This window comes from Aquarana catesbeiana, linkage group LG10 (genome assembly GCF_042186555.1).
Source record: "Aquarana catesbeiana isolate 2022-GZ linkage group LG10, ASM4218655v1, whole genome shotgun sequence".
Lineage (NCBI taxonomy): Eukaryota > Metazoa > Chordata > Amphibia > Anura > Ranidae > Aquarana > Aquarana catesbeiana.
In genome coordinates, this window is record NC_133333.1 from 171547171 (window position 1) to 171559639 (window position 12469).

The following is a 12469-nucleotide window of genomic DNA, read 5'->3' on the forward strand; positions in this document are numbered from 1 at the left end:
CCCTCCTGCCTGCAGCAACTGCTCCCACACCAACTCTCCTGAGCTATGCTCAGATCTGCCTTATGCTCCCCCCAAATGCTCTTTGAAGTCTTCAAGTTTCCAGACCCAAAATCCAGAGAAAAAAACAAAAAAAAACAAAAAAAAAAAAACTTAAAGCTTAGCTTTCTCTGCTCACGAATCTTCTGCTGGAACTTCTCATACAACCCCTTTGAGAGTCCTGTGTCCATTTTACCCTCATTTTCACTGAGACCAGGGCTCTCACAAGATATAAAAACAAATCACCAATATCCCAAATATTCGTCAAGCCCCCGTTCACACCTATGCGAATTAGATGCGGCTTACACTGCATCCAATTCGCAGGACATTTTAAAACACATTCATATGAATGCATCTGGTTCACGTATGTGCGTTGCATTCGCACTGCGCATTGCACAAAAAATGTTTTCTGGGCGTTGCGGTGCGAATTACAAGCCCATCATCTTCTATGGGAACGCATCTGACTCGCAGATGCATTGCGTTCTGAACATGGATTTTCTCCTTCTCACTACACCTCCCCCCCCCTCCCTGATCACTGATCCACAGAGGAACCTCTGCACAACTGATTTTTATCTTCCCAGTGAAACCTGAGCTTCAATTCGCACCGCACATGTGTGAACCCAGGCTAAAGGGTTAGTTCACCATTTTAAAAAAAAAATTTTAAAAGGTGAACTAACTCAAACACCCTCCCCACTACTCTCCTGTCCCCATTGCATAGATCTTTTATGATCATTAATCGCCGTCCAGAAGAAAGGAGCCTCAAAAAGATGCCCACTGGTGTCAGTGCGGTTACATGGCCAGTGCTGACCTATGAACACTCGCCATTATGTGCGCACAGCCTCTGGCGCGGTGTTGTGATATTTGAAAATGCCAGAAGATGGAGATCATATAAAGTACATGCAGCGTGGCAATTGGAGTGGGACGGGGTAAGGAGGTGTTGAGAGTTAAGCCAGTAATACACGGATCGAAATTCTGTTTCAGCAGGGACCAGCCAAATTTTGATCCATGTATGGGTACAGTGGCTGTACAGAAGTCAATCTACCAATTAACTTTTGTCCAAACGCCCTGTCTGATTTTCCCCGCTCAATCAGTGCTACAGACTATTATTTATTTCAGGTTACTTATATAGCGCCGTCCATTTACGCAGTGCTTTACATATACATTGTACATTCACATCAGTCCCTACCCTCAAAGAGCTTACAATCTAAGGTCCCCAACTCACATTCATACATACAAGGGACAATTTAAACAGGATCCAATTAACCTACCAGCATGTCTTTGGAGTGTGGGAGGAAACCAGAGTACCCGGAGGAAACCCACACGGGCACAGGGAGAACATGCAAACTCCAGGCAGGAGTAGTGTCATGGTTGGGATTCGAACCAGTGACCCTTCTTACTGCTAGGCGAGAGTGCTACCCACTACACCACTGTGCCGCCCATACTATACCCTGCAAAGCTAATAAGTGTATTCTGACGGTGGGAAAGTCTCCCCAATCGAGGAATATATTGACAGCAGGGGGGATTCCTCAGTTCACATTTTCATTATTTGCGAAAAAGTGAACTCTTTAACCACTTTCCGCCCAGCCTATAACAGAATGATATCTAGGAAGTGGATCTGTTATCCTGACTGGGCATCATATGACGTCCAGCAGGATAACATGCCGGCGCGCAGCGATCGCCAGATACGCCGCATCTCCGATCTGACAGAGGCTTCTTACCATGTGATCAGCTGTGACGAATCACAGCTGATCATTTCGAAAACCAGGAAGTGCTGGTAAATGGCATTCCTCGGTTCGGCTGACAGGGAGAGCCGATCGGCGGCTCTCCCCGTCAGAGGGGGGGTGGGGGTCTGTGCTGATAATCAGCACAACGATTATCAGCACAGCCCCTATCAAATGTACCCACAAGCTGCCAAATCGGTGCCCAGTTAGTGCCCCATCATAACCCCCTGCCAGTGACCAATAAAGTGCCAATCAGTGCCCAACATTAACACCTGTCAGTACCTGCCCAATCAGTGCTGCCCATCAGTGCCGATCTGTGACGCCTGTCAGTGCCCATCAGTGCCGCCTGTCAGTCCCTCCTCATCAGTGCCCGTCAGCGAAGGGGAAAAAAATTTTATAACAAACGAAGAAAAACTTTTTTTTTTTTTTTCAAAAATGTTGGTCTTTTTTAGTTTGTTTAGCAAAAAAAAAAAAAAAAAAACTGCAGAGGTGATCAAACACCACCAAAAGAAATCTATATTTGTGGGAAGAAAATGATAAAAAATTAAGTTTGGGTACAGCATTGTATGACCGCGCAATTGTCAAAGTGCGACAGCACTAAAAGCTCAAAATTGTCCTGGGCAGGAAGGGAGAAAGTGCCTGGTATTAAAGTGGTTAAAGAATATATGGGATTTTAGTGATTAGTTTGACCAATCTACTTGAGGATGTTGATCCCCTTCACAACTAATCCTTTAAAGCAGAAGTAAAATATGCTGTACTTTCCACATTTGAAGCAATGCAACATCCAGCTTTCTTGCTGTCACTGACATCTTCGACCTGACTATTTCTGAGTTCAAGTGAGAAAGAAGAAAAAAAAAGGTGCGTGATCTAACACATGGATCAAATTGATATAGTTTATTCTAAACAGGGTGGATGGGTACAGAGAAATTACTACGTATTCATAAAAACTAGGTTACAAAATATTCATTTAGAATTAGTTAAGTCCATTCAAGGCCAAACGCCCAATGGAAGGCTGACACGTTTCGAGGGGTTCCCTCTTCATTGGAGCCCTGGAAAACAAAGGGAGGTCTGTATAACGTGGTAGGTCTACATAGAGAGGAGTGGCTGAGTGGGAGATGTATCACATGATGAGTGATGTATTCTCCTTGACTCTAGTGGTATCCACATCCCAATGCTCTATATATAAAAAATAAAATACCAGATATATGTGTAGCTATTTCTGAGTTTTTTCAGCAAAACTGACTGCCCAGCCCAGGATGGGGCAACTCACACGCATGCGCACAGGAGCAGATTCATCCTGGCAGCAAGGCTTGGCGAGAACGTACAACGAGCTGTGCATTAACATTGCTGGCAGACAGAAGAGAAATACAGAGTCTTTTCTGCAATAAAAATGAACCTGTCAGCAATGTTTCATTGTAAGGATATAGTTCCAATTTATTATGTTAATATAGTCTCAAGGTTGTTTTCATTCTTTTTTAAACTGCAGCTTTCATTAACCGCTTCAGCCCCGGAAGATTTTACCTCCTTCCTTACCAGAGCACTTTTTGCAAACGCGCGGTCGTGCGACGTTGCACCCAAACAAAATTGACGTCATTTTTTTTCCCCCACAAATAGAGCTTTCTTTTGGTGGTATTTGATCGCCTCTGCGGTTTTTATTTTTTGTGCTATAAACAAAAAATGAGCGACAATTTTGAAAAAAAAAAAGCAATATTTTTTGCTTTTTGCTATAATAAAATATCCCCCTTCCTCAGTTTAGGCCAATATATAAGAATACATATCTTTTCTATCATAATACATATTTTAAAAAAAATAAAATAAAAAAATAATCGCAATCGTATATTGGATTGGTTTGCTCAAAATTTATAGCGTCTACAAAATAGGGGATAGATTTATGGCATTTTTTTTTTTTTTTTTTTAATTAGTAATGGCTGCAATCTGCTATTTTTAATCGGGACTGCGACATTATGGCGGACAGATCAGACACTTTTGACACTATTTTGGGACCATTGTCATTTATACAGTGATCGGTGCTATAAAAATGCATTGATTACTGTGTAAATGACATTGGCAGTGAAGGGGTTAACCACTAGGGGGCGGTGAAGAGGTTAATTGTGTGCTAGGGAGTGATTCTAACTGTTAGGGGGCTGGGCTTCAACACACAGGACAGTGATCACTGCTCTCGATGACAGAGAGCAGTGATCTCTGTTCTGTCACTAGGCAGAATAGGGAAATGCTTTGTTTACAAAAGCATCTCCCCGCTCTTCCTCTCCGTGACACGATCACGGGCACCCGGCGGACAGAGTCCGCGGGACCCACGGTCACAGAGATCGCGGCGGGAGCGCGCCGCCGGCTGCACGCGCCACCACTTCTTAAAGGGGACGTACCTGTACCCCCTTTTGCCTATCAGTGCCATTCCACCAACGTAGATCAGCATGTGCTGGTCGGCAAGCGATTAAAAAAAGTACCTGATGGTTTTTGCCTTGAAGGTCCTTGTTCAGGCACTTCCTGTTATAGGATAACAACCTAATGCCCTTGCCTATTCATTTCTCTCCTATGTTGTCCCTTTGTCAAAAGTGCTTCTGGAGGAGACTTTAAGGCTCAGTTCACATCTCCGTGCTCCAAATCGCCACGATTGCTGTTTGCAAGATTTTACAGCGATTGTCGCCCGAGAGGCCAAGATGTGAAGAGAACATGTGTGGCTGTGCTCATTGCACTTGACATCACGATCAGGAAATAGGCTCTGAACCATGACATGTAGCGGACGCCAGCAAGGGTGTGCAAAGAGGCTGCAGGAGAGCACCATCACTGAGATGATATACAAAAAAATTATTATTAAATATTATTATTGGTGAAAACAATATTTCTCTAAAAAGCAAAAAAGATTGGTAGTTTACAATACCCTGTTTCCCCGAAAATAAGACCTAGCTTGATTGTCGGTGATGGTGGCAATATAAGCCTTACCCCCCTCATATTAGCTCTAGTTAAAAGTCCTTGTAGGTCTTATTTTCAGGGTAGGGCTTATTTTCGGGGAAACAGGGTAGGGCTTATTTGGGGGGTAGGGCTTATATTGCAGCCATCACCGACAATCACGCTAGGTCTTATTTTCGGGGAAACAGGGTATAGGCCATTTCACATGGGATGGACTCAAACAGCGGATATGCCTGCTCAGTGGGAAATCTGTCTGCTGATCTCCGCAGAGCAGGTGGACGACAGGTCCGTGTCCGCCCTGCATCAGTGGACACAGCACGCTGTTCTCTATGGGGTGGTCGGTGGGAAATGGACAGACTGTGTGTTTCAATCCGACTGTCATCTGATCGATCCTGTGTGCTAAAAATAGTGAGCCCCAAAGAAGAAATGCAGTCACGTGACCTACTATATGAGGTAAGCGATATGCGTCTTATTTACTAGGAGGGCAAAATGTACACCGTGGTGGCCATGCTGCAGAGGCTGTCATTGTTGCCACTGAGCAGGAGGAGGTCCAAATGAACAGCAAGATCAATCTGTAATTTCTATAAGATTAAAGCCTCTAGTGTATCTATGGTAAGAATTTAAAATCATTATTGAATTCCCACATTTCAATTATTCCTAGCCTATTCCTATTAAAGCTGACAAATCTTGAAGTTTGAAAACGTATTTTATTAAGATCCCACACATTTACCTCCTTGAATTCTGTGACAAGTATTCACTTTGCCCTGTGAGTTGGCACTACTGTGTCACACATTTCACAGAGCCTGCTTTCCGAACTGTAGAGGTGTAGAGAAAATGAGTTTGAGGGGACAGAACCAGTAGAGGAATCACCGCTTGCAGGCAGTAAGGTACCATGGGATATGTAGTCCTTAGAAGTGAAAAGTAAACAGCAGAGAAGAAGCTGCAATGCATGTAGGGAATCCAGGAAGTTGTGGAAAGAGATGGCCAGCAGGAAGGCAGCACTCCCAAAATGAACAGATTTTTCAGCAAAGCTTATTTTGGATTGTTAAAAATAACTATCGTTTGTCTTACGATTACAATGCTGATGTTATAAAATGAAAGTGTGTGTGTGTGTGTGTGTGTGTGTGTGTGTGTGTGTGTGGGGTAGAGGGGTGTTCAGAGCCTACTCCGCCAGGAGAACCTTTTTCAGTGATGCCATTACACACCTTCAGGACCTTCTCCTTCAGCGACACAAAAAAAAAAAAAAGTCCAAAATGCAGCACTTCAAATTGTCATTGTCATATGACAGTTCTGTCATTGAAGAGATAGGGAATATGAAGGACCCTTCACCTGACATGTTTCATCCCGTAGGATATCATCAGAGGCACCTCTGATGATATCCTATGGGACGAAACATGTCAGCATGGCCGATTCAAGCACACTGTGAGCCGCGGATTTTCTACTACCTGTAAGTGGACTACAATAAATGATTATTTTTATACCTTACGGGCTTCACTATTGCTGCCTTATTTTCTTTACATTTGGGTAACTTCTCATTGATGAGCGTATATCATATGCATCCCTGTTTTGGAGTTTGATGAGCTGGTGGCTATATGTGGTCTGGATTATGGATTCCCTGTGATCGATTTGCAGTATTTGGAGTGTGACACTCTCTGCGATTTATGATTATATGCCTTTTTACCATTACTATCTGGTAAGCAGATTGGATTCACTTGGGTGTGGTGTGCTTTTTCATGCACACTGAAGTGGGTGAAGGGTCCTTCATATTCCCCATATCTTCAATGACATTACTGTCATATGATTAACGACAATTTGAAGCTCTGCATTTTGGACTTTTTATATTTTTGTTTGATGATCAACGAACTGTGCTGGCTGCTTATCAAATATTTTAGATAGCGCAGATACCCAGCCACCTATTTAAAAAAAAAAAAAAAAAAAAAAAAAAAAAAGGAGCCTGCAGGGCTATGTCAAATAAACATGCCCTACCAGAGCACATGGCTGGGATGACCGGTCTCCTCAACCTCTACAACAGTTCCTGGTAAACTAAACGGTGAAAGCCACTGACTTAAAGAATATAAAAAAATGTATTATATATTATCATATAAAAAACAAAACAAAAAAAAAAAACACGTCTGACAAAAGCTTCAAAAGTGGCACTGGTGCAACGGCTCCCCATACCTATATTTCTTAAAGCTTGCAATGCCTACAAACATCATAAAGAAAGCAGCGCCGATACGGGTTAACGTACCTGTACATCAGCCAGTATCAGTGGCTCCTGTGCAGCTCACAGAGCGTGCACCCGGGAGCCCCGTGATCAAGGTGTCCCCCAGGCACAGTGGATCACATTACGGCTGTGTCCAGGTGATCACATGGTCTTGCACCATGTGATTGCTGTGTCCAATCACAGCAATCACATAGTACTCAATGGAAACCAAAAGTATACATTGGTTCTCTCTGCTCTCGCACAGATCAGCTGTGAGAGCAGAGAGAACTGTGGCTATAGCCTGTGAGTGTACAGCAGCCTGTCACACTCAAAATACATTCAGACTGCAGAGTCAGCCTGCTCCAGCAGTGTCCCTGATCACTGGTGCAGCCAGCCCGTCACCTGTCCCAGCATCACCAGTGCTTAAAGTAACACCAAACAGATGTCCTGGTCACCGCCATTTGCCATACCAGTGCCCTGTTCACCTCCATACCCGCATCCTGATCACCATGTCATACCAGCGCCCTGATCACCGCCATACCAGCGTCCTGATCACCGACATACCAGCGCCCTGATCACCGACATACCAGCGCCCTGATCACCGACATACTGGTGATGCTGGGACAGGTGACGGGCTGGCTGCACCAGTGATCAGGGACACTGCTGGAGTAGGCTGACTCTGCAGTCTGAATGTATTTTGAGTGTGATAGGCTGCTGTACACTCACAGGCTATAGCCACAGTTCTCTCTGCTCTCACAGCTGATCTGTGCGAGAGCAGAGAGAACCAATGTATACTTTTGGTTTCCATTGAGTACTATGTGATTGCTGTGATTGGACACAGCAATCACATGGTGCAAGACCATGTGATCACCTGGACACAGCCGTAATGTGATCCACTGTGCCTGGGGGACACCTTGATCACGGGGCTCCCGGGTGCACGCTCTGTGAGCTGCACAGGAGCCACTGATACTGGCTGATGTACAGGTACGTCAACCCGTATCGGCGCTGCTTACTTTATGATGTTTATAGGCTGTAGGCGGACAGGAAGCAGTTAAATATGGCATTGCAAGCTTTAAGAAATATAGGTATGGGGAGCCGTTGCACCAGTGCCACTTTTGAAGCTTTTGTCAGACGTGTTTTTTTTGTTTTGTTTTTTTATATGATAATATATAATACATTTTTTTATATTCTTTAAGTCAGTGGCTTTCACCGTTTAGTTTACCAGGAACTGTTGTAGAGGTTGAGGAGACCGGTCATCCCAGCCATGTGCTCTGGTAGGGCATGTTTATTTGACATAGCCCTGCAGGCTCCCTTTTTTTTTTTTTTTTTTTTTTTTTTAAATAGGTGGCTGGGTATCTGCGCTATCTAAAATATTTGATAAGCAGCCAGCACAGTTCGTTGATCATCAAACAAAAATATAAAAAGTCCAAAATGCAGAGCTTCAAATTGTCGTTAATCATATGACAGTAATGTCATTGAAGAGATAGGGAATATGAAGGACCCTTCACCCACTTCAGTGTGCATGAAAAAGCACACCACACCCAAGTGAATCCAATCTGCTTACCAGATAGTAATGGTAAAAAGGCATATAATCATAAATCGCAGAGAGTGTCACACTCCAAATACTGCAAAACGATCACAGGGAATCCATAATCCAGACCACATATAGCCACCAGCTCATCAAACTCCAAAACAGGGATGCATATGATATATGCTCATAAATGAGAAGTTACCCAAATGTAAAGAAAATAAGGCAGCAATAGTGAAGCCCGTAAGGTATAAAAATAATCATTTATTGTAGTCCACTTACAGGTAGTAGAAAATCCGCGGCTCACAGTGTGCTTGAATCGGCCATGCTGACATGTTTCATCCCATAGGATATCATTAGAGGTGCCTCTGATGATATCCTACGGGATGAAACATGTCAGGTGAAGGGTCCTTCATATTCCCTAGCTCTTCAATGACAGAACTGTCATATGACAATGACAATTTGAAGTGCTGCATTTTGGACTTTTTTTTTTTTTTTTTTTGTGTCGCTGAAGGAGAAGGTCCTGAAGGTGTGTAATGGCATCACTGAAAAAGGTTCTCCTGGAGGAGTAGGCTCTGAACACCCCTCTACCACACACACACACACACACACACACACACACACACACACACACACACACACACACACACACACACACACTTTCATTTTATAACATCAGCATTGTAATCGTAAGACAAACGATAGTTATTTTTAACAATCCAAAATAAGCTTTGCTGAAAAATCTGTTCATTTTGGGAGTGCTGCCTGCCTGCTGGCCATCTCTTTCCACAACTTCCTGGATTCCCTGCATGCATTGCAGCTTCTTCTCTGCTGTTTACTTTCCACTTCTAAGGACTACATATCCCATGGTACCTTACTGCCTGCAAGCAGTGATTCCTCTACTGGTTCTGTCCCCTCAAACTCATTTTCTCTACACCTCTACAGTTCGGAAAGCAGGCTCTGTGAAATGTGTGACACAGTAGTGCCAACTCACAGGGCAAAGTGAATACTTGTCACAGAATTCAAGGAGGTAAATGTGTGGGATCTTAATAAAATACGTTTTCAAACTTCAAGATTTGTCAGCTTTAATAGGAATAGGCTAGGAATAATTGAAATGTGGGAATTCAATAATGATTTTAAATTCTTACCATAGATACACTAGAGGCTTTAATCTTATAGAAATTACAGATTGATCTTGCTGTTCATTTGGACCTCCTCCTGCTCAGTGGCAACAATGACAGCCTCTGCAGCATGGCCACCACGGTGTACATTTTGCCCTCCTAGTAAATAAGACGCATATCGCTTACTTCATATAGTAGGTCACGTGACTGCATTTCTTCTTTGGGGCTCACTATTTTTAGCACACAGGATCGATCAGATGACAGTCGGATTGAAACACACAGTCTGTCCATTTCCCACCGACCACCCCATAGAGAACAGCGTGCTGTGTCCACTGATGCAGGGCGGACACGGACCTGTCGTCCACCTGCTCTGCGGAGATCAGCAGACAGATTTCCCACTGAGCAGGCAGATCCGCTGTTTGAGTCCATCCCATGTGAAATGGCCTATATTGTAAACAACTACCAATCTTTTTTGCTTTTTAGAGAAATATTGTTTTCACCAATAATAATATTAATAATAATTTTTTTGTATATCATCTCAGTGATGGTGCTCTCCTGCAGCCTCTTTGCACACCCTTGCTGGCGTCCGCTACATGTCATGGTTCAGAGCCTATTTCCTGATCGTGATGTCAAGTGCAATGAGCACAGCCACACATGTTCTCTTCACATCTTGGCCTCTCGGGCGACAATCGCTGTAAAATCTTGCAAACAGCAATCGTGGCGATTTGGAGCACGGAGATGTGAACTGAGCCTTAAAGTCTCCTCCAGAAGCACTTTTGACAAAGGGACAACATAGGAGAGAAATGAATAGGCAAGGGCATTAGGTTGTTATCCTATAACAGGAAGTGCCTGAACAAGGACCTTCAAGGCAAAAACCATCAGGTACTATCACCGACATACCAGCGCCCTGATCACCGACATACCAGCCCCCTGATCACCGACATACCAGCCCCCTGATCACCGACATACCAGCCCCCTGATCACCGACATACCAGCCCCCTGATCACCGACATACCAGCCCCCTGATCACCGACATACCAGCCCCCTGATCACCGACATACCAGCGCCCTGATCACCGACATACCAGCGCCCTGATCACCGACATACCCCATACCAGAATCCCGATTACCGCATTACCATAGCTTGTAGACTCTAACTTTCACACAGACTAAATTAAAAAAAAAAAAAAAAAAAAATTATATATATTAAGTAAAAATAACCCAAAAGAAGAAGCGTAGCAGTTGGGTTTTTTTTTTGTCTACATTTTTTATAAAAATCTAATTTGAGAAAAGTGTTTCAGTGTTGTCACAGTTTCAGGCATGCAAGCTAAAAATTGGCCTGGACTGGAAGGGGGTGAAAGGGACCAGACGAAGCGGTTATCACACTTAGAACTGTAAATGTGCCGCAAAATGGTGTCAAAATTAGCCATTAGCATCTGCATAGCAGTATCAGAAGATGCAACTATAGCAGTAGCTTTCCTATGAATTTTATGAACACAATACAGAGATATGCTTATCCAGGATCAAGTTTCCAATCTTCTAAAACTGTCTCATTTCACATAATCAAGTGCTAACATAATAGTTTTACCACACTAAACAGTGACCACGCTATCTGTTCTGCATTAAGAGCCCTTTCACACCGGGCCGCCCATAGCGTTGGCGGTAAAAACGCCACTATTTTTAGCACCGTTTTACCGTCGGATTAGCAGCGCATTTCGGCCACTAGCGGGGCGCTTTTACCCCCCGCTAGCGGCCGAGAAAGGGTTAAAACCACTGGCAATGCGCCGCAATAGCGGCGTTTTGCCGGCGGTATCCCAGCGCTGCCCCATTGATTTCAATGGGGAGCAGCGGTGGAGGAGCGGTAAACACACCGCTCCTTCACCGCTCGAAAGCAGCTGCTGGCAGGACTTTTTTTCCCCATCCTGCCAGCGCAGCTCTCCGGTGTGAAAGCCCTCGGGCTTTCACACTGGAGACAATGCTGCAGCTATTTGAGGGCGGATTGCAGGCGCTATTTTTAACGCTATAGCACCAGCAAAACGCCCTCGGTGTGAAAGGGGTCTAAGGGAGGAAATATTACATTTATCCAGCAAGATATAAAACATGCAATAAAGTTGATTGAATTTTTTTTTTTTTTTTCTACCTTTCCCCACGAGTATCGACTGTATAATTTAATAGAATCCATACCATGCTCTTTAAAGCTCCTGAAGTGTAAAACGTCTGTCTAGATCCACTTTGAGAATGACAGTCGTCTGACCGATGTACTCTGCAGTGACACTTTGGTCACACACATGAAAGCTGTCAATGGTTAACCACACCAGATACCACTCAAAACGAAAAAACTGAAGAAAAAAAGGCACTCCACAAAACATCACAGCCTGAATTCAAACACAGCCGACCGTTCCTATGAATATAGATCATGGAGATCAAATGCACCCAATGAATAAAAGCAAATCAGTCGGACAATAATTAAAGAGCATCTATCATGATGCAAAATACCTGGAACTGCTGAAACAGAAGCTACCATACCTCTCATCCAAACAGTAGTTCAGTGGTATCATGGCAGTGAAGCTTCAATGTTCAGCTTTACTGCTCTTTTACTAATACATATACTGTGAAAACCAAAGCAATTTACTAACAAACCATCAATACATTGCATTTTTTAATGCCCATGTACAAAAAGGTGTAAAAGGTGCATATTTGTGTTTGTGTGTGTATAGACATACACAGTATATATCTCAAACCACATCATACATAAACAATGCTGTACATACAGTATCTCATAAAAGTGAGTACACCCTTCACATTTTTGTAAATGTTTTATTATATCTTTTCATATGACAAAACTGAAGAAATGATACTTTGCTACAATGTAAAGTAGTGAGTGTACAGCTTGTATAACAGTGTAAATTTGCGGTCTCCTCAAAATAATTCAA

General features: G+C 43.4%; 1 protein-coding gene across 4 annotated transcripts in view; it reads right to left on the minus strand.

Annotated features, from left to right (window-relative positions):
- The window catches only part of NADK (NAD kinase), a 162240-nt gene that overhangs the window by 129019 nt on the left and 20752 nt on the right, over positions 1-12469 (minus strand). Inside the window, exon 1 of one of the 4 annotated variants that reach the window (XM_073602968.1) lies at positions 11677-11846. The exons of the other annotated variants lie outside the window; for them this stretch is intronic. The gene's annotated coding sequence lies outside the window, so the exon portion shown is untranslated. Of the gene's footprint in view, positions 1-11676; positions 11847-12469 lie in introns of those variants that run through there. 4 annotated transcript variants of the gene reach the window in all.